General features: G+C 40.6%; 1 protein-coding gene and 1 long non-coding RNA gene across 7 annotated transcripts in view; one reads left to right on the forward strand and one right to left on the reverse strand.

The window, feature by feature from the left end:
• Positions 1-13,085, reverse strand: part of LOC144317146 (uncharacterized) — a 36,665-nt gene extending 23,580 nt beyond the window's left edge. The window contains exons 1-2 of one of the 3 annotated variants that reach the window (XR_013383046.1): positions 12,793-13,085; positions 2,708-2,881 (exon numbers count right to left, since the gene is read on the reverse strand). This is a non-coding gene — a long non-coding RNA (uncharacterized LOC144317146). Of the gene's footprint in view, positions 1-2,707; positions 2,882-12,788 lie in introns of all 3 variants that reach the window. The other 2 variants (XR_013383045.1, XR_013383044.1) reach the window with 2 other exon arrangements.
• The window catches only part of CNR1 (cannabinoid receptor 1), a 52,896-nt gene continuing 37,364 nt past the window's right edge, over positions 12,299-27,830 (forward strand). For 2 of the 4 annotated variants that reach the window (XR_013383043.1, XM_077903111.1), the window contains exon 1: positions 12,299-12,727. The gene's annotated coding sequence lies outside the window, so the exon portion shown is untranslated. Of the gene's footprint in view, positions 12,728-14,187; positions 14,271-21,103; positions 22,095-27,830 lie in introns of those variants that run through there. The other 2 variants (XM_077903112.1, XM_077903113.1) reach the window with 2 other exon arrangements.

Here is a 27,830-nt window from a genome sequence, read left to right on the forward strand (position 1 = left end):
AAATTTTTTCTATGTTCCATATTAGTTTCACAATTAAAAAATCCAAAAATTATTTTATCCAATAGGAAAAATTTCTTTTACATCAAAAAGTGAAGAAGAAAAAGAAGAAAGGAAAAAAAGAGGAAGAACAAACAAAAATATAACAGGCTTTCTGTTCGTAGCACAAGCATACCGTGTAATAGTAATTTGATTGACCAGTTGAAAATTCTTGGATAAAAATAATTGCACCAAAGCAAATGTCAATGATTTGGCACATTGAAGCTCTTTGTGGAATTTCAAAAAATTTCTGGCCTTTGAATATCTCTCAAATGAACCTCTTGCAGGAATGATCAAGGAAAAAAGAAATAGGCATAAATAAATAATACTAGGAAATAATGGCAGACTTACTACAAATTTGCTAGAACTTTATAAGATAAATGGTAGTAATTTAAAAGATAGATAAATTGTAGATAATTTAAAAGATAAACTTACATATGGTAAGTTTATGGCAATTTGATATACATATTTTTTTAAGATTTTATTTATTTATTCATGAGAGACACACAGAAAGAGAGGCAGAGACACAGGCAGAGAGAGAAGCAGGGTCCATGCAGGAAGCCGGAGGTGGGACTTGATCCCCCATCTCGGGGATCACACCTGCAGCCGCAGCAGCCGGAAGGCAGCGCTAAACTGCTGGGCCACTGGAGCTGTCCTGGCAACTTGATATTGACAAATTCTTGCAAGAATACAACTTAACCAACCCAAAGAGTAAGAAAGAGAAAGGCAGAAATGTCTGTAACCTTTTGAAGAAAACTGAAACAGTAGCTTAAAAATCTTCCTATATAGGAAACACCAAACCCAGTTTTGCATCAAAATGAGATACAACTTTATACCTAGCAAATTAGAAAAAAAAATAGAAAGTCTGACACCACCAAGTTTTGATGGTGATGTGAATGATGCAAGCAGAAGTATTCTCCACTGAAGACAGGAGAATAAAGTGTACAGGCATTTTTGGAAATAGCGGCATATTCAAATATGCCCATATTCTATAACCCATCATTTCTGTTCTTAGGCATATTTATCCATTAGAAACTCATATCTCTGATCTAGAGACAGCCATAAGAATGTTTATAGCAACAAGCATCCTGCATATATTCACACAAAGCTAGACCATTTAGAAGTGAAAATAAATACAGCTAATAAAAAAACTTGAGTGAATCTATCTACAAAATGCTAAATGAAATAAGCAATCTACAATGCAATGTCATTTTTTATAAACACTAAAGACAGTATTTTGGTGATAAATACATGATAAAATTTATTTTTTAAAAAACAAGGCAGGATCATACAAATTTCAGGAGGTCAGTTACTCTGATGGTGGAGATAGTGTATAGGATAGGAGAGGAATATAAATACACATTTTTTTAAAGTATTAGAAATTTACTGACTCTTAAGTTGGATACTTATGTTCATGAGTATTCACTTTATTAATGTTTCATAATTTACTTACATATGTTCTTTTTCCATTACCAACATGCAGGGTGACTATATGAGGGCTGATTCTGTCACTGTGGTTCAGGAGAGAGGTGCCCCGAGCAGCTGACAGGGCTGCTCCACTCCCTTAGTAGGTTCTTGTGATGGATATGTGTGTGTTAGCCTCTCTTAGCTTCATGACAGCTGCTGGTGAGGTCATGAACCTTCCCTTCTCTTCCCATGCCTTCCAACTAACCTTCTGAGAGTAATTTAAATTACTTATTCCTATGTACTGAGAGATTGTGCTGATAAGAAGAATCTCAAGTGTGCAGCACTCACCTTTCATCACCATTTCAGCTTATGTACATCATTCTCTTGTGAGTTTGGTTACCATAAAACGGCATCTCTTAGAAGATCTAGATCAATTAAGGACCCAATGATGAGATGGTATTTCTTATCATGCAGAGCTGAGGGTCAGATTATAGGCCATGACATATCAAAGTGTTACTGCCTTGAATGTCCAGTCTTTTATCTTTCTCTGATGGAATCCTAACCAGCTCCATACAATATGAATTTGTTCAGGGTCCCCAAAAAGTTTTTTCTTATATGAAATAAAAGAAATATATTCCTTATGTTCCTACATAATACATGTAATATCTTATATTTGGGGGGATAGATAAATACATAATTTAATCCATTTACTTTTATTGAGCGTCTACCTAGCAGGCTCTATTCTAGGCTTTGAGGTTACAGTAATCCTACCATCATATGAAAGCTTATGTTCTAGTGAGTGTAACAAATTAAAAGAAATTTTATCTGCATTAAAATTGTGCTATTATAGAAATTATAAGAAAATCATGGTTAAATATTTTTAGAATATGATAAGCATGAGATGGACTTTAAGCAACAACAAAGATAAAAGCTAACACAGTAGCAGTAGTCATTGACACAATTACATAAATATCCAATATGTACTTTTAGGTGATGTATTCCCTTTAAAGTGAAGTCAGATTGTACATTGCCCACACTTGTAATATACACATACTTAATTATATATATGGGTAGAGTGACCAGTTTGGATAAATACACACTGAATACTAATAAGCATTTCTGAGTAACAAGATTATAAGTAAATTTTTACAGTAGGCATTTGTTACTTTTATAATAAAAAATCTATGACAGTATTTCCAACTGAAAATAGTAATTGTAGCAACAACAATGTTCTCTGCTTATATGTGAAGATCATACTACTGACCTACTTATAGTAGTGGTGAGAATTTTTGCCAATCCATGTAGCTTCTTGTCCCCTGGGTGACCAGTGATACATGTTCTCTAGATACTTGGCAGTCCTCTAGGAAGTATGTATCTTCATGTTTTTATTTCTCATCAGCATGCTTCGTGGCCACAAGGTTAACCAATCTGCTTTCTCCTAGGAATAGAGAGAAGCATTTTCATCCACTAATTGCCTGTCCCTTTGGTGAACATTGGACAAAATTGCCCTGACTAGGCTGTGTCTCTGGAACTGCTGTAGAAGATTGAACTAACACTCTACTTGTAGGTTCAGGGCCCTGGAGAGTGAAGAAAGGATCCCAGAGCCTGAGCAAGTCAAGTATAGTCTGAGAAGTGGAAGCCAGGAAACATGAACATTCCCAAGAACAGTGGGTTTCACCCTTGTCAGACACAAGTGCCTTTTTTCAATAATGAATATTTTGTACTATAACCTTGACTAAAGTGAAATAAAATTATAAATAATATTATTTACTACATACCTGCTTTTTTGGGGAAAAAAAAAACCTAACACCACACCCTAAGTAAAGTATAAAAGAGAACCAAAAGGAAGCAAGTCATGTAATATAAATATATATCATTCTGTAAAAGCTAAAGATTTGTTGATTAAGGGCATAAATGCCATAGTGATGCAATTTTTCAAAATGTTTAACTCTCAAATTACATGGTGGTGGTATTCCTGGAAAATTCAATGTGTATTAAAAACATGACAAAGAAAAAAACAACAAAGAATTTTGGATGGATTTATACATAAATAATGTAGTTAGGCTCTGGGCCCAGAATAATAAAGACACTTCACCTACATGAATGCCCACAAAAACATTTGTAAATTGTATGAGACACAGGACAGTTTTTAATTGTGTGAAACTGCCCTATGAATTGCAGTATGTCTAACATCCTAGCCTTTTATTCTACCCTTCCAACCATGGTGACAAGAGTGCATCCCTTCTCCTATAAATTTCCAAAGCCCTTGAAGGGCAGTATTGGTCTATTATCTTTGAGTTAACCCAGTGCTGTTTTAAAGATGGGGCTAGACTGAGTTTTCACGTCACTCCAGCTGTGTGTTTGTAGGGCTTGATCATGTCCTTTTAAAGGACTCAGTATGAGGTACATGGGTGGTGCAGTCAGTTGAGTGGCCTACTCTTGGTTTTGGCTCAGGCTGTGATGTCAGGGTTGTGATCTCAGGGTCATGATCTCAGGGTTGAGAGCCTGAGCCCCATGTTGGGCTCCATACTCGGTGCAGTGTCTGCTTCAGATTCTCTCCCTTTCTATCTCTCCCTCTGTTCCTCCTGCTTGTGCTCTAAAATAAATAAGTAAAATATTTGTTTTATTTCTCTCTAAAATAAATAAAATAAACTTTAAAAAAATAAAGGGCTCAGTATACACCTGGCATTTTCTGTCAGTGTTTGAAATATACAAAACTTTCACTCCAAAATACAAAACTTTCACTCCATTTCTGGGAATTTGTCCTTTAATTCTCTCAACCAATTATATATACCGACAATGTATAATAGGAGATACATCACTCTTAATAGCCAACCCCTCTAGGTAAAGAATTGAGAGATGGAAGTAGGAGGAGGAGACCTGGACTTTTTACTTTTTATTATATAGCTTTTCATTATGATGATCATGTTTTAGTTTTATTAAAACAGAAGTTTTAAGTCCTGAGAATGAAATGATCAACTTGAGTGTTGAACCCATGGCTTGCTTCAGTGACTCAAACAGTTGATCTCATTAGCCCCAACATATTATTGTGATGTCACACAAAAAAAAAAAATGTCATCTTGACATTGTATTATCTGTGAATCATTTTTTAATCAAATAAAATTAAATATCCATGCTTTGTCTCAATGTGCTCTTTCAGGGTTATCCCTAAACCAGTTCATTACTCTGAGGCCTTTCAGAGCAGAAATGAATTAGTAGGGAGATACCCTAGGGAATATGACAGGAATTCTCCAAAAACAGACCTCAGGGGCTGCCTATGAAAGCTGAGCTTCATAGTAGGCAAAGTATCAGACCACAAATTTCACATATTGTCTCAAGCTTCTCATTTTTAGTACTTCAGGGACACTAAGAGATACAGATATTCTGGAGTAATCTTTTTTTATTTTCTACTTTCCTCTTATTTCTTTTTTTCTTTTTCTTTTTCTATATCTCTCATCCACCCAACCAATGGGCTCCTTATTAATAAAAACATCTATTAAAGGGAGAAAGAACTAGAGAAAGGGAAAAGAAAGCCTTCTTCTAGAAGGTAGTGGAGTAGAAAATATTTCAGACCACTGGAGGTGTGGTCTTGACATTAGGATTCTCCTTATAACATATCATCATAGAAAGTTTCAGAACTGAAGTTATTTAAATTTTTAAAAAGATTTTATTTATTTATTTTAAAGAGATATAGAGCAGGGGAAGAGGCATGGGGAGAGGGAGAGAGAACCTCAAGCAGACTCCACCCTGAGGCAGGGCCTGATGGGGGTTTAATCTCATGATCAAATCTCATGAGATCATGACCTGAACCAAAACCAACAGTTGGACACTCAACCAACTGAATTACCCAGATACCCGAGAACTGGAGTTATTTTAAAATGACATTTACTGATGGTTCATTTCCCCCCACTTATTCTTTAATAGTTTTGACAGGACAAAATTGTTACATTATTTCTTTTTCTGGACTGCTGTGCTGAGTTGACACTTGCTATCACATGTGACAAACAATTAACAGCTTCTAAATGAAGTTTCTACCCTCCCAGTTTCCTTGCTTGGGAAACACATACTAGATAGAGATAAAGTTACCCTTGTTTTGCTCAATAGCTACTAAAGGGAAAGTAGGAGTTGTGCAGTCTTAACACTCAGCAACCTGTCTTAAGGGAAATCATATATTTTTTAAGATTTATTTATTTATTTATTTTAGAAAGAGAGAGTGCACAGTGGAGGGGCAGAGGGAGAGGGAGAGAGACAATCTCAAGCGGACTCTCCACTGAGTGCAGAGCCCAACATGGGGCTCAATCCCATGCTCATGAGATCATGACCTGAGCTGAAACCAAGAGTTAGACACTTAACTTATTGAGCCACCCAGGCACTGTGAAGGAAATGATATTTTTAAAGAAATAATAAATAGCATATTTTCCCATATTTTTATGTATAAGGAAACTGTGTCTCCTTGAGTTGAAAAAGTAACCCCCAGTGGGCAACAATCTATATCATGCAGTAGCAAAAACAACCAGTAGATCAGCCAATGTACCAGCTTGGAGAGGCATACCATCAGGCCTCAAACTGAAATTCCTTTCAATAGATGTAATCACCCATTACATACATCCAATATCCTTGCTTAGGAGTCTGCAACTTGGTTATTAGCACACTACTTGCTCTTCCCTGGGCCTTGGGTACAAAGTCAATGCCTTCAAAGCTCTAAGATTCATAATTTATTTATTATTATTTTTTATTTTATCTCTTAAAATGAGCAGAATATTTAAAATATTCCATGTAATTTGATACAACTGAGAAATCAGTGGACCATTACATCAGATAAATTATTAATGGTAATAAAATCCTTCATCAAATTTTTCTTGAAGCTTTCCAACGTATTTCTACCTTTATTATCTTATTAAACATTCTCAAAGACTGCGTAAAAAACAAGTTAGACAGATTAGTGTTATTTTCATCTCCCAGACTAGAAAAGTAAGGTCTAGAAATGATAAATTACAGCCTGGTCATCAGTGCCAGGGGGGATGTTCTGCTTGCAAACCTCACCTATGTCCTCTCTAAATCCATAGTTCTTTAAACAGGAATTAGAAAACAATATGATACTTTCAGTCCTTCAATGCTGTTGAAACAATGAAGTCTGAACTCTACTTGTTTCTTTAATGTGTTTTGGATACAACAGATAAGACAACAAACCCACAGACTAATCATATACCCCATTGGCTTTTGCCAATTCTCATTTTTACTGGCAGCTGCATCTCAAGGAAAAGCTAGCGAACTGCAGGGAGTAGATAATGGGGACTTCTCAAGGTATCAGGACACCCAGACCTCTGTGTAAAGCAGATAATCAACGGCATGTGTTTAGAATGGGCGCCACAGCAAAGAAGTCACAGCTGAGCCCCAAGAAACCCTCAAAATGTGAGCACTTTGTTTACAAATCAGCTGCCCGCCCTCTGGTTTAAGAATGAAAGATCCTGTAGCCATACTGTGATCCTTTCCAGATATTTAATACAGATGCAGCTACAGGATGGCAATAGTGGCAGGACAAATAAAAAGAACTCTCAGTTAGTGAGAGCCTAAGTTCCAGGCACCAGGCTGGGCGTTTTGTGATTATTGTTTCATTTCATCCTTATAACTGGAGACAGAAAGACATTTTCCTTTTTAAGGTCCTACCTGAAGCTGAGAAAACCATGAAGAGCATTAGGAAGAGAATTCACTCAGAAGGCAGTCCCAGTAAAAAAAAAAAAAAAAAAAAGAAGGCAGTCCCATTGACTAAGAAGTACCTGTCTTTTAGCACTATTTTTTTCATTATTTGCCATATTTTGACATTCTAATACTGCAGCTTGCCCCATTTTTCAAAAAAGTGAAATATTTAGACAAAGAATGTTTGTAGCCTTTTTAATTATAGAGTTTTGATGACTATTTTGCAAGTGTTTAATCAAGGCGAGGGGGGGGACAAAAGCTTTATTAACCTGTTTTCTCACTCCCTTTATTTGCACTATGTGTTTGTTTATTATCTGTTAGCACATACTCCTCATATGGTTTGAAATGAAAGGATGATCCATCTCCTCATTACCGATCCTCCGCTTGGTGATGAAAAACAAAACAAAACATATGAACAAAGGAAAAATGCCTTCCTGTCATTTCTCAGCCTTCTTTGCTGCTGCTCAGCTGGGATGTTGAAGAGTGGGGTTTAATGAAAGAAGGTGAGAAGGTGAAAAAAACCGCCCTAATGAGCATGTGTTTAGTTTTATGGGAAGATCACTGAGAAGCGGCTGTGATTTTCTTTGTGCCTGATATAACGCAGTGTCCCCCAAGGTCAAGGAAGCCCATCGTCCTCCCTTCTTCACCCATTCATTCCCTACCCTGGCAACCAGCTTCTGCACCTAGACCAGATTTTATTTTTGATGGTGGAGTCAGAAAGAATGTCATTTTTCATCTCCAGCTTGTAACTCTTGAGTAACATGCGGAAGTGGCGCAGGAGGTTCTTCAGGTTACTTGCTTCACTGGTAGAGCGTCTTTTGAGCAAGCATCCCAGATCTCAAGCCTGGGATGACAGAGCCCCGGCCACGTCTGTCCGTCCACAGGCTTGCTGACACTTACCCTTTAGACTGGGAACGAGGAAACAAATTCCCATCCGGCAATGCAGAGGCACTGCAAAACAAAATGCTTTACTGCCTCAAAGGAGAACCAATAATAGCTGTCAAAACTCTAAAGCAATGCTCCGAATTAGAATGAAATCGTGCAGTCATAATATCATTCCCAAAAATGTCTTCAATCAGCCAGCCTTCCAGCCCTGTGGTGTGAGCGTCACAGTGAAAATACCAAAGAAAACGCGAGGGTCAAACTTGGATAGAACTCTTAAAACTCTAAGAGAGAGGGATGTTTTTGCTTCACCAGTTCCCAAACCAGGAAATCATTACTCATCAGTCCCAACAGACCACTCCTGTGGGGAGTGGGAGACAGGCACGACCAACCATAAGTAAAAAAAGAAACCTCGAGGTATAGCTCCTTTTGGATCAACAGCTATCTCAGGGAGGCCGGGCACGCTTCTCTAATGTTCCATGTCCAGTATAACTATTAACATTTTGGCAGAAATAAATTGAGATCTTTCTTTGAAGTTGAAATACGCAGCCTTAACTGTGCTCTCATCCTCTACATTTCACTGAGTGAATAACCTAAATTACACAGAACGCCAGTAAATTGGCTCATCATAGCCCTGTTCTAATTTTAAAAGGATAAAGAACTAACAAACGAGAAGCCTCACATGTAGCAGTGCAGGGACCAGTGAAGCCCGTTAAAGGGCTGCCGTACCCCTTCCCCAGGCGGTCACGGGTTCAAAATCAGCCTGGGTTAGTGGTGACCGAGAACCAGCCAATGCCTTTGCGTTGAACGAATGAGCGCCCTCAAACATGATGCTCCTAAGACGGATGCTGAGAGCTTGCACTTGTCACTCTTGCTGTCTCAGGAGTATCGTGGTTGGCCAACCACATGTGGAAACTAAGTAATTTTGCCCCATTTAAAGTTGACCCTTGCATAAGGTGAACTCTGAGGCATCGAAACCCATTTTGAGTTCACGCTGTTTGCCGTCTGCTCCTCTTCCAGCTCTGAGGGAAAAGTCTAGCTGCTCTTTGACTGAGGGCTCTAACATCCTGATGGGCCCAGGACAGACTTTTTCAGTTTGAAACATGTACAAGCATGCCCACAAGAACTGCATTTTTCAGACAACAAAATAACTCTCTCCGTTTCAACAGAGCATTCACATGTGGTGATAAAATGCCAGGTCACAAGTCAAATTTTGACTCCATTACTGAGCATTATCCTTGAGCTCTAAATGGGAAGGCAGTACAATTCACCAGCTGTCAGGCTCCAGCCTTCGCCCAGCCCTGAACAACAGACTCACAGGCAAATAGTTAGAGCTGCTGGAGTCGCTACTTGATTAGACTCTTAATGATTGGCTCTGTCCGCAGGTCACTTCAGTGAGTCACTCAATAGATAGACTTAAGCTATTTGGATCCCAGGTTTCTGCTTGGAATTTCATAAAATCCAGTGGCGGGGGGGGGGGGGGGGGGGAGGGCGGGAAACAAACTCACCATCAGTCAAAGGAGATTCAGGATGACTCAGAGACCCTTAAGGTAATTAGACTGCTCCTCTTTATGAAAAAGCAAAAGTTGGTGTGAATGAGTTGAGATACAACATTTCCACGGGGTACCCTCGGTAGGTTGTCAATGGTTTCCACCTTCAGATTCGATATTGAAAACCACACGGGTAGGTTGGTGAGTGGAAGAATGTCCTATAAGGGGTACCCTGGGATGTGTCGGAATTGTGTATGGGAGGGATGCTAAATACCTGGGCCACCCCAAGAGCACAGATCACCAGCCTCCAGGGAAGAGTGACCGCTCCCATGTGAAAGCCTGTTGCTGGAAAGCCTTCCAGGAGCTCTCCTGTCACCTGAAAGAAGTGCTCATCACAACAAGAAGACCCACCTAGATCCTTTCTTTTAATGGCTAGCGATCATTTGAACCTGGGCTACACGGAAGTGGCAACACTATGAGGTTGGTGTCCAGTCACCAGCTCACTTGGGAAGTTAGAGTCTGGGAGTCACAAGGAGGGCAAAACTGTGAATCTGCCCTCCTGCCAAGGGTGTAGGTGAGGGGAAAAAATCTAACAACCATGACCCCTAAAAGAAAACAGAAGCAACAGATGCTGAAGCCTCCCTACTGGCCTTTCACATCTTTAAATGAAATTGTCTCCCCGGGGCAGGTAGGCTGAGATGCTTTCCTCTGCTGTGGGTAGGGCCTGCACCGCGCATCAGGGTCAATGCCCACGGCCCGTCCCGCATCTCCCCACGTGCCAGTTATTCTTCCATCTACTGGTGGGTCCATCAGATCTTCGTCTTTGACCTGTTCCATGTACCTACCTCGTGGAAATCGACCATTTCAGCGGTGGATTCTTAAATGGCTATTTCCCTTATGGGGAAATGGGAAATAACTTCTAACCCAAAGCAATCTGGGGAGATTTAGGAAGACTCAACTAGTTCTCCGCAGGAAACCTGTGCTTGGCCTGATGTTTCCAAAAGGCACTTACTTACACCCTTTAGGGTTCTGGACCCTTCGCCCTTGAGCTTCCTCCCCATTAGTCTCCCCTTTTCCTTCCAAGGCTGCCTTTTCCGGATTCTTGCCACGTAGTCCGAATACGGGGCCCAGATGTTACAAGTGCTTTTGGGCCCTTGCCCGGGGTGGGCGGGGAGGAGTGTGGGGTGCAGAATGAGGAGCGGGGCTAGAATTTGCTGGATCCCTGGTGAGCTGTCATGAAATGAACGTTGAGGCAACGACGGAGAGGAGGGCTGGGAAGCGAACCAAGCCTTTGGCAGGGCTCTCGGGGCCCTGAGTGACGTGGCTCCCTCCATCAGGTGGAAACCGTGCAGTTCTCCCTCGACCCAACTCACGAGAGATAAAGATGTCTAAACCGCCGCCGGCGCCGCTGCCACAACTCCGCCTGGGCCCCGGGGGGGCGGGGGGCGCCTTTTCTGCTGAAGCAGCGACTAGGGCTTGTTTGTAGGTTCGCAATTCACCATGATAAATGTAAAGACCAATTAAGGTTTGATCCGTGCACACGGGAGGCAGACGGCGGCTGATAGTGGAACCAATTAACGAGCATGTACCCTAATTCCTGTCGCGGCCACCGGGCGCACCGCGGCTCCCCAGGCGCCAGCGGCGGCGGCCCCCGAGTCCCCTGCGCCCCCCGCCCGGCCCCGGAGAGCGGGGTGGGGGTGGGGGCGGGGGCGGGGGCGGGGGGTCCTGCTAGTGCCGGAAGGTGCGAGGCGCTGGGTCCAGGGAGGCGCAGGAGGCGCAGCACCGGCCGCCTACGGAGCCCAACTGTTTGCAGCCGGGGCGTGCGGGTGGGGCGCGCCCGAGTGGTCCGCGCCGGGCGGGGGCGCGGGGGCGCGGGGGCGCGGGGGGCGGGAGAGGGCGCCCAGCGCGGAGCCCGCCGGTGCCCCGAGGCCGGAGGACAGGTGGTCGCGCGGCCACCGCAAGGTAGCAAATTGCTCGGGGGCTGCGCGCCGCGGTCCCCGGGGCCTGGCTCACTCTGGCCCGCCGCGGGGGCGACCGGGGGCAGGCTGAACGGCCCGGGGCGCCTCGGCCTCCGGCCCTCGCCCCCCTCGCCCCCTCGCCCCCTCGCCCCTCTCCCTTCGGGCTCGGCCCGCTGCCCCAGACGTGACCCCCGCGCAAGGTGTTGGCGCTGCGCGCAGCCCGGGCGCGCGTGATGAGGGCCCCGAGGTCGGGGGCGGCGCGGGCCCGAGCCCCTCGTCGGCCCGGCCGGGGTGTGCGGGTGTCCGGGAGCAGAGCCGGGTCCCGGCAGTGGGGGCCCCGGGGCCCAGGAGGCGGCGGCGCGGGGGGGGGGGGGAGGAGGAGGAGGAGGAGGAGGAGGAGGAGGAGGAGGAGGAGGCGGCGGCGAGGCGGGCCGGAGAGGCTGGTCCCCTCCGCCCAGGGCCGGCGCCACGGCGGGTCCCCCGCGCCAGCAAAGTTTGGAGCCGCGGGCGCCGCGCTGCTTGGTGCGCGGGTCCCTCCCCGCGCGGTCCCCTCGTGGGGTCTGTGCCGCCGCCGCTGCCAGGGCAGGACAAAGGCTCATTAACACGTGATGGGACCGCGCTTCATAAATGGGACCGGAGCGCGCGGGAGCCAGAGCCAGAGCGCCAGCGGAGGCAGAGGCGGGGACCGCACGAGCGCGGCGAGGCGACGGGCGCCAGCGCCGAAGGAGACCTGCGGCCCCGCGCCCAGCCAGGCGGGGCGAGCGGGGGCCCCCAGCGGCCAGCCCGGGGCGGGGGCGGGGGCGGGGGCGGGGGCGGGGGCGAGGCTCGCGGGCGGCGGCCGCCGAGGGGTCTCCGGTCCCGGTGGCCGGCGCGGGCGGGCGGGCGCTGGAGGAAGGGGACGCCGGCGCGCGGGCAGCGTGGACCGACTGACTTACTGACCGACCGACCGACGGAGGCACACCCCGCTCCCCCCGCCCCGCCCCGCCCCGCCCCGCCCCGCCTCGCCCGCATCCCCGCGCCGGCGCCGCCTCCCTCCGGCGACTCCCTCGGCCGCCCCTGCCTCCTGCACTTCTTCTCCGCCTCCGCCTGGTCGAGGCTCCCTCGGCGCCAGCGCCTTCCCCGGGCCCGGGCGGGGCGCGTCGGCTCCGGGCAGAGCTCCGGGGAGTCGGGCGGAACGCTCGTCCCTGCAGAGAAGCCGCCCTGCGCCGGCCAGAGGTGCCGAGGGAGCTTCTCCCCGAGGACCGGGGGATGCGAAGGGTAAGACCTGGCAGGGTTGCCTTTTGGACAGACTGTGTCCGCCTCCCGCCCCCTCGGGTACTGACCGGTGTGGTCCCCGGTGCCCTCCGCGGAGTTCTTAGTCCGTGCGAGCGAATCGTGCGTCGATGTTTACTTAGCCGTAGAGCCCCAGCCTGCAAACTGTGGTCAGGGCTACTTCTGGAGGTTTCTACCATTTCCTGCTTACTGAATGTGTGTGCACCCCTTGTGTGCACTCCTGTGTGCTGCTAGAAGACGTGTAATTGTGCATGTTGGGGAAAAAAGCAGGCGCTTGAGTTGGTGCTGAATGTCTGTAAACCGTGTCAGCAACTAAGTGTTCCCGGAGAAATACACCGATCTCTGCACCAAACCTAGAAACTGTCTAAAATATGAAGTGTCATGTAAAAAAAAAAAAATTGTATGTCATAATAAACTTTTGGTGTAGAAAATGTAGCTGCAGGAACCACTCCGTTTTAGGAAAAATAAATGTACATTGAACATCTAAATTTGAATGTTGAAGGAACCATTAACCCAGAACTAGCCATTAGAGGGGGAAAAAAAAAAGTTGCTGTGTTTGTGAAAGACATTTCTCGGTGAGGCTCACAATCCTAAATGGATCGCCTCTCCCAGTGCAAATGTGTGCAGTGACCGACGCGAGAAACTGTCATTTGGTCATCTGAAACTTTGAAAGCAACTTGCATGTTTCTAATTTTAGTTTTAAAATGAACAGATGAGGGGAAAAAATAGTAATCTGTTAATCATTTTGCCTCCCATCTTTTTTTATTTCCCTTTAAATTAAGTGTAGAATGTTCTTGTCTTTGTTGTTGCTTCTCGATACATTAAGCATCCTTGGGCATTTAATAAGAGATTACAACAGATTTACTGGTTTTAAAGGTGTTGAAAGATATCTCTACGGGTCCCACAACTTCTCCTCATATTTTATTACCAAGTTAATGCCTTTTCAACAATGGGGGAAATGCAATTTCTTAGCGTAAACTCAGTGGACATTGAGTATCAGTGAGGTGACCACTGCCATCAATCTATTTTGCAGAATATTGAGAAGCTCAGAGCAACTAACCTTTAAGGTTCCCATAGGACTTTGTCTGATTTAAAGTGTTGCTTTTCTAATCCCACCCTACTGACAGTTTGCAAGGGAAGATATACTGATTGATTTTTCTCTCTCCCTGTCCTCCCCCGCCCCCCCCCCCCCCCCCCCGCCTCCCCTAATCTCTAACTCAGTTAAGAGCAATTTTATCAAAATAAAAGGCCATGCATAGTTTCTTAAGTGAGACAAATAATTTCCTGATTATATCCATACATGAGCAGAAGCCACACACCTCCAGAATTTTAAGTGTTGCATACTGCAAGCGGTTACTTGTAGGCACAATAGCAGTTGCTGTAGTTGGGCAAGAGGCAAGAGGACGGACGTGTTTTTTTTTTTTTTTAAAACTAATCCATTTTAGGTTATCAAGAGAACTTACTGTACACAGACTCTTTTTGTTCCAAAGATGTCTCCCACTCCAAGCAAGGAGCAATCCTGGCTGAGGTATGTATCAAGTGTCTGATGGGGAAAGGTCTCATTGTGTTCCTAAGTCTCTGTGGGGGTAAAGTGATGCCACAGGGGGGGAAATGCTCAGTTCTGACCTTTCATAAATAAAATTACTATGCTTGCATACTCATTGCTAGGAAGGCAGATTAGATATTCACGCCCCCCCCCAATTTTAATAGATAGCTTCAATATATATGCATATTAAAAGAATATGATGCCTCGTCCCTTAAATAAACCATAGATGATATTATTTGATTTGGTGTGTAAAGTTTTACGTTTTGGTGAAAATCTGATTTCACGTTGGAGTAGTGCTCGGCTTTGTTTGTTATCCACTGTTTTCTGTCTTTTTCTGTTACCCTTTTCCCAGTGGACTCTGTGCCTCCCTGTCGCTTGTGAGATCGTTCCTCTCTAATAAGCCTAGCTGCAGGATCAGTGTGTTCTTTTTGGCATTTCAAAATGTTAAAATAGTGAAATTGTTAAATGTTACCAAGATGAAACTGCTGGGAATGAAATTCTCTGGAAGAACCACTATATCTGTGGCACATTACAGTCTATTCGAAAAGAGAACTCCTTGATTCAGTTTACCTATTTTTCCTCAAGAAAGAAGCAGCCCCTTTGATTGTGTTGATAAGTATTTAGTATGCAGTGTCAGCTTATTAATTACTAAGGCAGAGCCTGAAAAACTCTTTCAAAACAATCTTGTGACATTCTTCTTTGCTTTGACTCAGAATTAACATGAACCACCAGGAAATTTAGACAGGCTCCTTGGTTGTGTTGCATATTAGTATTTGGAGGTAGAATTGGAATACTGGGCTGTTGAAGAATAAACTATGATGAAATGGAACTTATAATAGCAGTTGATAGTTCACCACGCTTACCAAATGTTTCTTCCCAGAAAACAGTTGGCCTAATAAGAAAAGGGATTATTTCCCATAATTAGCTCTCCAGGAATGCTGCAAAAAAAAAAAAAAAAAAAAAAAAGGAGTAATAAATTGAATCTGGAGATACCTAACCACACGTGATGAATAAAACGAGATTTGGTTATAGTGTCTTGAATTTGGTTAGTCAGATGGAGCCTGTCCTTGAGGTTGCTGAGTGTTATTCTTGGGGTAATTATGTTAGCTCAGTTGCCTGAAGAACACAGATGAGAGCTTTCTTTCCTGCAAAAAGGATGCCGTGTCTTCACCAGTGTAATCTGTTTCTTCTGTTTTTGTATTCATCATTTTCTAATTGAACTAAAAAATTAGAGGGAAACCAGCCTTCGGGTTTAAATTATTTATAATTCTGCTTTTGCCTCTGAAAAGACCTGGACCCAACATTGTTTGAAAAACTGCTCAGGCCAAGTTTACATATTGTATATCTATATTTTGAGGGACTGCAAACTCTGCTGTTTTTTCTCTTCTTGACTGAAGATTGGAAGAGAAGTTAAAGAATCAGAGGAAATCAAAACCAATCGATACACATTGTATTGGCAAGATTTTACTTCATGCCCCCCCCATCTCCAATGCTTCCTTAATTCTTTTCCCATAGCAATGTTCACTTTCCATTATAACTGCATGCACACTGTTTCTGAGGGGTTGAGGGATATGACACTTTGCCACTGAATTGTTATTTAATGTTTTTGATAATCATTTAATTCACTGATGGTGAAATGGAACTTATCTTCTTAGATTAGATTGGGTTAACTGTATAACATGATATAGATCAACTCAGATTTCTCCCAGACATGTTCTGGACTAAAAGAAACAATAAATGTCATCCAGAAAATATATAACATCAAATTATATACTGCATAATTTTAGATGATTGAGATGTATAAACACACTTTGTATACATCTATATGAACAAACTTCTTCATAGATGTGTGTCATGGCTGACATAAAAATTTAGACCCGTTGTCTACATATATCTGAATATATAATTCAGATTTTAAATAAATTCTACGAATTTGGGGAAATGTCCAAATTCAAGACAGCTGTGCAGATGGACACAGAAGACTCAAGGCAAAAGAAGTATCCACCTTGCATCAAAACAGAGCCGTTCTGATTTTCCGGAATAGTGGAGATCCGTCCCAGTCTCATGTGTTCTGAGAATCTTGCAAAGATGCCAGGACGGGTATAACTTCATCTGATTACAGTTTTCTCATCAACACTGACTGATGTATTTAATACCGTTTTCACCAATCTTGCTAGTTGTTTATTTTTGGAAAGAAAGTTGGGAGAAAAAAAATACAAGGTTATTACTATATCACAAAATGCATATTAATATCAGTATATTTGTAATATACAGCACATTATAGTGCCATCACAAATAAGTCAAAACAATAGGAAATATGTGAGGGGGGAAAGGGAAGGTTGTTTTTAGTGGTTTTCAAGTGCCTCTCTTGGTATTACTCAAATAGTTTGATGTTAGCGGAACTTCTATCTCAAATAGGCCTGAATGGATAAGAGGTATGTTTATGACCTATCAGTGATAATAGGTCAAAGCCATTACATAAAGTAATCAGTGTTATTACCTCTGGTTCTTAACAAAAAACATTTACTAAAAGCTTTCCTGGGTCATATTTCTTCACTGGACAGGGTGCATCATGGAAAGTAAAGTACATTTCATTATAATAGTTTTTCTAGTACAGTTGCCATTACAAATAGATTCTTGAGCTAGTTTTCACTGATATTTTTCCATATATTTGAAGTATTTTGCATATAATTATTAACAAATAACTTCTGGATATCCTCTCACTTACAGTTTCATTTGGACAGGTTAGCACAAGGTTTATTATTGGGTTTGTATGGGTTTTCGAAGGAAGAATTGTTTACTCACCAAACCTGAGCAAATGAGCCTGGCAGAGTCACAGCAGTTGTTCTGGAATACTACAAATTCTGTTGTAGCCCCAGCTGGAGAAATTTTCACACCTGCACTTTAGGAAAGCTTTCAAAGTTTTGCTTTGTTTGTTTTGTCTTCTCTTGTTTTTGAATATGTGAGTTGAGACTGGTTAGATGGGAACCAATATATCTTAGCCAACTCTTTTTTTAACCTATTGTGCAATTGTATCATATTCTGTATTTTTGAATAAGCTTCTTAAGATAGATTTTGCATTTTTTGAATGCAACTAGGGATTTAAGCTCCTTTTTCTCCTAACACAGACGGCAAATCATGTTTCTCTAAGAGCACAATATTTTATTATCTAATTCTTATTTTTCCACTTGGGTTTGGATTCTTAATTGTGTAGAGTTTGGATTCATGGGGTAGAAATTTGATATCTTTGGCTTCACTCTTTACCATCATTACCAACTCTGAAAAGCATTTAAAATTTGTTTTTGACTTCAGAAGATAAAGTGCAGTATAGTTTCCTAAATTTGACAATGTAATATCTATTTTTTTTATTCCTACTAGCAAATTCCATGCTATTGCTTTTTAAAGAAAAGCAGAGGCATTTTTCAAAGATGTGCCAGGCAATCTGTTGTGGTAGTTGAATATACTGGCAAATGCTTTCACAAACTGTGTATGTCAGTAGTATATTTAAATATAATTAAAATAAAATATAATTAGGAAATAATGTTTTTCAAAGTTTATGTTTAAATGGGAGAGTTCCCTTCTTTCCTCATTATTTCTTCATCTGTTCTTTTAGACCATATACTTAGAGAAGAAAATTGGAAAATGAGTTCCATAAATTGAGTTAAGTTACAAGGAGTTTTACATTTAAATTGGTGATAAATTCCGGTGTGCTTTTTTAAAAACAAATTTCTCCTTTCATGTACGGATATTTGCACTAGGAAACTTTATAACACCAATTTCTGTTGGCCAAGAGGCTAAACAAGATATTCAATAGTAAGTGAACCAATACCATATGTAGTATGCCTTTGTCAGTCGTGTTTGCTTTTAATTCAGCCGTATTTAAAAGTAATCAACCTGATTTATTCTTTAGAAAAGACACTTAATTTAATGCCACTATGATCTGTGTATTTTGGTTTATTCCAGTGTGGCTTGTTAAATGGACCAGATTTTCAACTCATTTCAATGCACTGCTACAGAATTTGTAAATGTTTTCTCTAGCATTTGTGCAAGTTGTGGTGAGCATCCAGTATGCATGTGGAGAAGAAGGAAAGCTGAATGATTTAATACATAACCGAAGTAAGCAAAAGATTGTCCAAAGAATTCTGTGCCTTTGCATATGAGGGAATTTGACTTTGGAAGATAGACAATTAGTTTTGGAAATTATATCAAAACTTCTTACAAACAACCCCAGAAAAGGGAAAACGTTTGGATGATTGTAGTCCTCAGCTAAGGAAACTAAGTATGAGTAATCTATGATCCATTTTTATTGATGAAATAATTAGAGAGGAAACAGTCTGCCCAAAGTCAGATATTTAAGTACTTTGGGATACATTTCCATATATTTATAACTTTTAGGTATTTTTGCAAGATATATGCCAGCTATAAGCAGTATAAATTGCATAATTTAATTCTGTAAGTTAATTTGCAGCGGATCTGCATTACTTGGGCCTACTGCAAAATTTCCATTTTAGTTTGTTTTCTGGGTGCATCTCCTGTGACACATTATTTTACAGTTCGAGGAAGAGACGAACAGAAACAGAAACATTTCCAGCTTTAAAAAAATGAGCTGAATGTTAACTACCATTACTGGTTTCCCGTTCTTTTATTCTCAGTCATCATGGGTTCCTTCACAGTGGCATTGAAAGGAATAGCTAGCAGTTCTAGAAAACTTTGTGTAGTCTTTGTAAATAGAATTAGGAGAAAATGGTGTGTGGAGTTCTTAAGTTATGTCTGCATGCTGGGTAAGTACATATTATATCTTGAAGCCACTTTTCTCTGTTGGTCAAAAATATAACAGTCAGTTTGCTGGAAAAGTGCAAAGAAGCCCAGAATTGTAGACCAAAAAACCTTGAGAGGTTCCCTACTCGTTATGTTTATTTTCAGGCTAGACCACATTATTCTATTTCAGTCACACGGTTTTAAACATCTTCTTTGGGAGATTACTTTATCATGAGCGGGCTCCCTTAGCAATCCATTTCAATGAGCTAAAAACCTACACCCACAGAATATTCTTTCTTCCTATCCTCAATTCCTGAAGGTTAATTTTTATCCCTCCCCACCATTTAGTCTTTACCATTGGTCTCCATAATCTTTAACAGTGGTTTTTAAACTTTATAGAGTGTGTCAGAATCTTGCGGAGGGCCTTGTGACAACACACCTGTGCCCCGAACCCGGAAGTTTCTGATTGTGTAGGTCTGAGGTAAACCTGAGACTTTGCTGTTTTCCTAAGTTCCCAGGTCATGCTGATTCTACTGATTGGGAGACCACCCCTTGAGAACCACTGGCCTATAAAATAATTCTGTGTGCTCTCCCAGACTGCTGTGTGACTGCTTAGATGGTTCATTGAGATGTACTTACCCTGGATGGCCAGCCCATTCTCACCTATCTTATTTCCTAGTTCTTTATCTTCACGTCACTTTTGCACAATACTCGCAGCTCCTCAGCTCTGCTCATAATCCAAAATTGCACCATACAAGTCCTAGGAAGGATTTGACCTTGAATGAGTACAAAAGAACCACCTCATGGTTTCAGTGACCTCAAAATCCTGTACTTGCATCCAATTTGCACACTTCTGTCTTAATTGAAACTACATTTCCAAAGCATATTTTTCATCTTTACTGAAACCTATTTCTTCTGGTTGTTTGTACATATTTATTTGCATCTTGAAAGTATATTTTTATGTTTGTATCTTTCGTGTTAGTACACACCGATTTTTTTTTTAACATTTCAGCTAAAGGAGAAGGCGCATAAGTACCTAATTTATAAAATCATGTTTGAAGAGAATCCTGGATTTACACAATAAAAACTTATTTAAAATTATTCCAGTGAGAGAATGATGGGAAGGAAATTGAATTATTTAGAAAGCTGCCATATCCTTGATTTGTATGACTACTTGAAGAAATATTCACTTCTTTTGTGAAATAATCCATTGTTGCCCCTGTAATGATAAATTTCCACTCTTTTTCATCACAGAATTATGGCCTGTGTTGGTGAATTTGTATTTGGAAATTGGAAAGCCAAATGTTTCATAAAATAGAGATGAGTTAGGTTTGTTATTAGAATTGATTTTGGGCTCCTAAGATATTCCCATCTTACTTTTAGCATCTCTTGGCATAAACATATCATTTGTTTTCAGCAGAACTACTTTCCTTTATTTATCCCTAATTACTTTCTTGAGGCAAAATTCCAAATATTCACAATTAATTTTATCAATATATTAAATTTTCTCAATGCCCCTTTGTCCCAAACAAGCAATTAAAAATTAGGTTTGTAGGCAGTAATAATAACCCATTTTAACCCTCCATAACATATTTTCTTATTTATGTTTTAATTAATTTGGTTGTAAAATACTTAAAATGTTGTAGCAGGAGAAGTTGTTCAACCAAAGCAAGAACTATATCCACTGAATAGAATAACAAATTGATTCCTAAGGGCTTATAAAAGCCACTCCATCTAGTGGTTGAATTTTCACATAACTTCTCTTGACAAGTGGTTTTGAAAACACTATTGCACATGGAGAAATCCCTTTGGGAAAGATTAATGCATAATAACATGCATTTGAGGGAAGGAAAAACTTCATTATAATCATAACTTTATACATTGTCTTTAACGGTCTATCAACAGCATGTGATCAGGATTCATTCAAGGTTGTGCATGTCACAGAAATCTCTTTGTATATCATTGTTTGTGCCTAAACATTGAAGTTCATAACATACACCCGGGCTTAACAAGGATCAGAATAAAAAATATATACCTGATCTTTGCCTAAAGCTTCCACTTGCCATCAGTATAACTTCTGTTTAACAATGAGATAAAAGGGGAAAAGATCCAGGGATGAATAATTGTTGATGCCTTTTATGTGACCTTTACACTTGGGCAGTTTTGTTTCGTTTTGTTTTGTTTCAAGTGGATGTTTGTATGAGACCAAAACTCAGTTTTAATTCCCTAATAACCAACTGACTTTATGCCAGGGAAAACTATCCACAGTTAAATGTCATTCTACTAATATAGATACCCCTGTCTCTGATGCACACTGACATTCATTTAGTAAACAGGTACTGAGTATGTACCCCGTGCCAGGCACTGTGCCAGGCAGAGGACACGTGAGGCATATAGGACATGTCCATCCTCTCAAGATGTCCATGATTTGAAGGATTTAGACACAAGACACAAGAAAGACTGCCACAGGATGACTCAGCAGCGCCTATCCTCTCTCCTGGAAGAAAAACCTCAAGCATATATATAGGAAGAAGATTATACAAGCCAATCACTGGGATACATGACCCAATACCGTTGGGTGATGTAATATCATATGCCTATGACATGTTTTCAGATCCTATCCTATTCCGTCATCTGTGGGAGAAGGACAGATGGATGACCTTTATTTGATTGAGTGGGGTGGGACAGAAAATCATTTCTCTTGCTTCCTTGACCCATATCCATTATACAAGTGTAATACGTGGATACATATTTAATGTCTACAGTGATAGGCACAGAGTATGCACCCAGTAAAAATGTGTTACATGAAACATGTGAGGGCCTTTAACTTTGTATCCATCAGCCACATTGCTGTAGTCACACAGCTTTGTGCTCTTTGGGCACCAGGAATTTGTCACAAGCACTCCCTTGTTGGAGACTTATCAAGGTTTACAGAATTTCTTCTCCCTTGGTTCCAGCCAGCATCTTAGGACCTGGCCACAGAGAGTCATCTTCCATCTGGGTCTAACAAAACCACGCTGCTCATGGTGGGAAATTGAGTGATTTCAAGTGAGTTTGAATTTCTCCATATGGGAATGAAAGCTTCAAGCTTTTGTTTACTAACAACCATCACATCCCATTCAGAACTAAAGAAGGTGTCCTCTCCATTCCCTGCTGGTATCGTGGGAACTGTCATTACCATCAATCCTTACAATCGACTAAATGGAAGGGGAAAAAATCTAATTAAAAAATAGCGGCAAAGACAGGTTAGATTTTATTTATTATTTGCCAACAGTCGCTGAAAATAAGGTGCTAATCCAGGGTTAGGATTTATGGCTTATAGTTAATTATCATACTCTGTCCCTGAAGACCACAGGACAAGGATGATTTGCAAGGGCTATGATTAATCTTTTTTGCTGTCAACAGTTCCTTCCTTCAGATTTTAGTTGTTTACTGTGTAAAATGATCAGGTACTGTTTGTTACCTCCTTTTCCAAAGATCAGTTCTTCCCCCCTTGGAAACGAAAGAACGTGTCTTATTATATGGTTCCTGGACCTCAAAGTTAAGAGCAAGGACTTTGAGGTATGCAGCCCTGGGTTGAGTTCTGGTTCTCTGCCCCTCTAGTTAGAGACCTCGGGCAAAGTATCTTACACTCAAAGCCTCAGTTTGCTCATAGGTAGGATGCGGATTGTGATAGCACCTAATGCATGTCAATATTTTAAAAATATATTCTTAGGGATCCCTGGGTGGCGCAGCAGTTTGGCGCCTGCCTTTGGCCCAGGGCGCGATCCTGGAGACCCGGGATCGAATCCCACGTCGGGCTCCCGGCATGGAGCCTGCTTTTCCCTCTGCCTGTGTCTCTGCCTCTCTCTCTCTCTCTCTCTCTCTCTCTGTGTGACTATCATAAATAAATAAAAATTTTTAAAAAATATATTCTTAGCACATAAACAATCTAATATTTCTTATTGAAATATCTGGAAATTGGAATTTTCTCTGTTGTGCATTTAAGTCACCCAAATCACCCAGTCACTCTAAGATTTGAAACTAGAGAAATAAGACTTGATTTTTCTGTTGGACTTAAGTTGTAGTTCATGCATTCAAAGAGAATGTACTTTGTTGAAAGATGAAGGAAGAAACTGAAAGGTATGCTGCACCCCTGGACAACATGTAACACACTTGAAACTATTGCTGTCCTTGGTAATGAACTGTCAGACAGCCTGTCTACTGGGTTCTACATGTTTTATGAGCTGGCCTTGTAATGACCAAACTTTACATACATGATAAAGACAGGCTTATGGAGTATTTTGTATACGGATGATGGCTTCTATTGAATTGAAAATTTTGCATTTTTTTAAGGGAAGGCTGCATCAATTATGCTTGATTACTTTCTTTACAAATATGTAGAAGAGGTAGCTCTCTAAAAAAAGAGAGAGAGAGATAAAGGCACTTGGTAAGAGGAAACATCAAAACAGTAGAACAAAATGAAATGGTAAATGGATAAATGGAATTGGTTATAAAAGTCAACAAATCATTTCATTCGTATTATTGCCTCTGTGATAGGCTTTTCTTATGGCCTCATCACCTAATATGAGTGTTTAATCTGATGTAGATTTAAAGGCATCATTTTTTAAGCCCAAAAATTCTTTAAAATTTAACAAGCTTTTAAATGTTAGATAATTAGGCATACTTCAGGTTAGATTTGAACAGAAATATAGCCTCGTAAGTGCCTTAATGTCTATTCAGTTCATATTAATTGATATATTTTCATGAAATATATTTTCTTGCTAACAAAGACCAGAGACAATGGTGCATTTAATAACTTCTATTCCACGTTACAAAATATATGAAAAGCTAAAGCTTTGAGAACCAACCGAGCTTTACCTACATAATGGAATTTTCTTTTATGTATGGGAAAAGGAACTGACATTAATACAAGGAAGAAGGATTATGTATTTTTGCCTGAATTATCGGGATAATTAAGTCAATCCTTCTCTTTGCTATAGAAGATAATGCAAAAAGTGACCAAAGTACTTTAATAATTCCAAAACTCTGATGGTTATGTAAGAATTAGAGAAGACTCAGTTGCCCATTCAACCATAGAAGAAGCATCATTCATCGAGTTACAGTGCTGGCCCATGAGATCTGCCATGTATATTGAGGACATGTCTTAGACATAATACAATTATGAGGGTCAACTAAAATTTTCCTACTAACTTAAGAGAAATACATTATCAAGTTACTTTTTCTTGATCAAATTAGTAGAAACCAGACTTGTTCCCAGAAATGAATGGAAAATAACAAATACATCCACTGGCACCTTCATTCTCATGAATGCTTTGCAAGACTCTTTTACAAAGCTAGCCGAGTAGAACAACACAGGGCCAACAATGGAATAAGGGAGAATGAGAGGGTTAATTTAAGCAAGGGCCTGGGACTCCTGCATTTTATATCCTGGACTCCTGTCAACTTAGAAACTATGAGCTTGGCATCTTGTCCTTAAAGTATTTATAACTTTAGGCTGGGGGGCTGAGACAGTCTATAACTATATCTGGAGCACTGGTCCTTTTGATGCTTCTAGAGGGTTTTCTGCCTAACTAGACATGATGTGCTGCAGGGAGCAGATACTGCCTACTGCATGTCCCCCCAGAGATGCTGCACAGGCCAGAACTGCCAGCATTTTGACTCCAGGTACAACCGTGATAAATATCTAAATTATTGAATGTCTCTCTAAAACAAAGAAGATCTTCAGTAGGGGAGTGAAGACTAAAATAACCTGCTATTAATTATATTGAAAAGACTTATAAAGAAAATATTTGAAATCTTGTTTTGTTACTCAATACTAACCCTAATCATAACATGTATGTTTTATACCCTCAATGGGTATAGAAACAAAGATGTGGATTCTAGGTAGACTTTGGAATACTTCATGCTGTTGATATACCCAGAACATTTCTTTGATGTGATACCACAGCCTGCCAGTTATTTAAGTTTGGAGGTGGTAGATGGAGAAACAAGTGTGCATTTAGTGAGACGGACCAACAGAACAGGTAGTGTCCTTCTAAACATTTGAGATTTTTCAAAAAAATAATAGATTCAGCATAGTATAATATTTTTATTTTTATAAAGATGTGATTTATAGCTTAAATTACTAGAATAAGTTGCTTATATTTTTAAGAACAATTCTAGGAAAATCCCCTTAAATGTCATTCCATCATTGTTTTACTATAACAGTAATAAAAACCAACTGCTTCTTTAATAGGTGCATCTACACATCTTGCTAGAAATTTCCAATTATGATTTTCCCAGTAGCAAACAAAAACAAAATTAATGGCAGCTGCATCCCCCAAAGCCTAAACTGCATTACTAATGAACTCTCAAAGAAAATTATCAATGCAAAAAATAATCAGGTGAAAATTACTGTAATAAGCCAAATGTAGAAATAAAGGAAAGAATTACTGAAATGCAGAGGGCTGCTTTCCCGTCATGATCCCATTAACTGTTAAAGTAGCCTGTGCACAGTGGTACTTTGACACTGAACTGCACAAAATCCATATATACTTTAAAACTGTATTCCTTAATTAGAGTTGGCTGATATTGGACAGAAATTAGTCTATATTTCATAACCACACCAGGCTCTGGCTCAGATTTAACAAGTTAGTTCGTTTTAATTAAAGTGCTTGGTTGCATTAAAGTTGGAAATTGTGATCACATATGTGGTGATCTTAATATAGAGTAAATCACAGGCACACATGGTTTGCATTACTGAAGAAAAGTCTTCCAGATACTAAAATTTTAATCGTTGAGGCCATGCCAGTAGGCAGATTTACCTAGATGGGCTGGGATAGGAAATAGTGATTTAGTAGGAGGTAGTCTTAATTACTATTGACAAAATGCCTTAATTTGAGTTTGTAAGAAGCTGGAAGACCTGAATATAATACAGAAAGCAAAAATGGCTTCATTCTAGTTACTGTTAATTCCTAAAACAGTGCATAAAGTCCTAGAGCAAAAACTCTGGAGTCTGAGAGACATGGGTTCAGCTACAAACTCTTCATTTTCTGGACAATTTACATTAACATCTAATGACCTCCATTTTCTTATCTGTGAAGTGGGGATTATAAATAAGCAATAATAGATATAATAGAGTTGTCATTGTCTTGACAATTTAATGATAGAATATGTGTGAAGTCTCTGGAATTCCTGGAATATAATAGACATCCAATAACGTTTCCTCCTCCCTCACCCAAGTATGCATCTTTTATTTCCTTCATGCTTCAAGTGCTGAGACAAAAATAAAAATTGAATAATCAGCCTATGATCTAATAAGGAAATGTGCTATCTTGAAATAATATATTGGCAAGAGTCACAGTACTAATGATAATAATATTTACTAAAGACTTAAATTTTCTGCTAGGTCCTGTGTTGAAGTGTGCTATCTGCTTTTCTTTCTTTCATTTAATTTTTAGAACAATTCTGGGACTTAGGCAACATCGTCATCATCATCATCATCATCCCCATTTTACAGATGAAATACTGAGGCTTAGATAAATTAACTACTTGCCCAAGTATAAGTCTCACAGTAATCTTGGTCTGCTCACTCCTAATTCAATGTTTTCTTCATTGAACTAGTGTTTTGACTAGTTGGCATCAGTGGGGAAAAGAGGGGAGATAGTAGCATCTCTGGCTTAGGTTAAAGGGATGATGGTTCATTAATGTTAAAAACAGCTCTGAACCCATACTGTCCAATAAGGTAGCCACTAGTTACATAGGTCTATTAAGAATTTCAAATGTGGCTAGTACCACATGCTGAAGTAACAATATTTTTGATACATTGGGTTAGATAGAATATATTACTAAAATTAATTTTATCTTTTCCCTTTTTCTTTTTACCTAGGTAGTGGAAACTTTAAAATTGTGTATGTGGTTCACATTACGTTTTTATTAGACAACACTGCGCTAGAACAAGAACATCTGGGTTCTTTCTGGCTCTACCACCTACTAGCTGTGTGAATGGCAAATTCCTTACCCTCTCTGTGCCTTTCATCTGTGAAATGGGGATAATAGTGGTAACCCGTCTCATAGGGCCATTGTGAAAAATGAACAATTGGATAGACATAAGAGGCTCAGGATGCCACCTACACATAATAAGCTCCCCAGAAGTGCGTAAAAAGGGAAAATCAGCATGACTTTGTGGTATGCTTGATTATAGAGGCCAAGAAAGGAGTCCAGGGTAAGTTCAAGGTACAAGATTGGACGACTAATACGATTAGTCATAATTCCATATGAAATGTGAAAAAAGACAGGACTGGAGGTAGTTTGCTGCAGCACTATTTTAAAGCAAGAGATGATAATCAGTCCAAACCTGCATCAGAAGGAGGCTGGTCACATTCATTTAATGGATACTTAGGGCACCTGCTAAATGGAGGGAGGTTTCATGGACCAATGTGGAACTGTCTTCACATATACTTTTAAATGGAAAAGCAAGATGCAGAACAGTGTATATAGTATATCAGTGTTTGTTAAAAAGCAAGTAAAGAATGAATTTATATATTTGCTTGCATATGCATGGAATATCTCTGGAAAGAATAACAAGGACCTTCTTGCCATTGGGAGTAAAACAGGATGGTTGGGACATGGGGATGGGAGAAACTGGCTTTGCTGTACATCCTTCTGTGCCTTTTGAAATTGGAATCATATGAATGTAATATATGCGTATAAGTGATCAAAATTTCAAATAAATTAGTTTTTAATTGGGAAGTGTGAAAGGCGAGTTAGTTACTTGAAAAATAAGAGGACTTAGGGGTTGGA

The sequence above is a fragment of the Canis aureus genome, chromosome 7, assembly GCF_053574225.1.
Source record: "Canis aureus isolate CA01 chromosome 7, VMU_Caureus_v.1.0, whole genome shotgun sequence".
NCBI classification, from domain to species: Eukaryota; Metazoa; Chordata; class Mammalia; order Carnivora; family Canidae; genus Canis; species Canis aureus.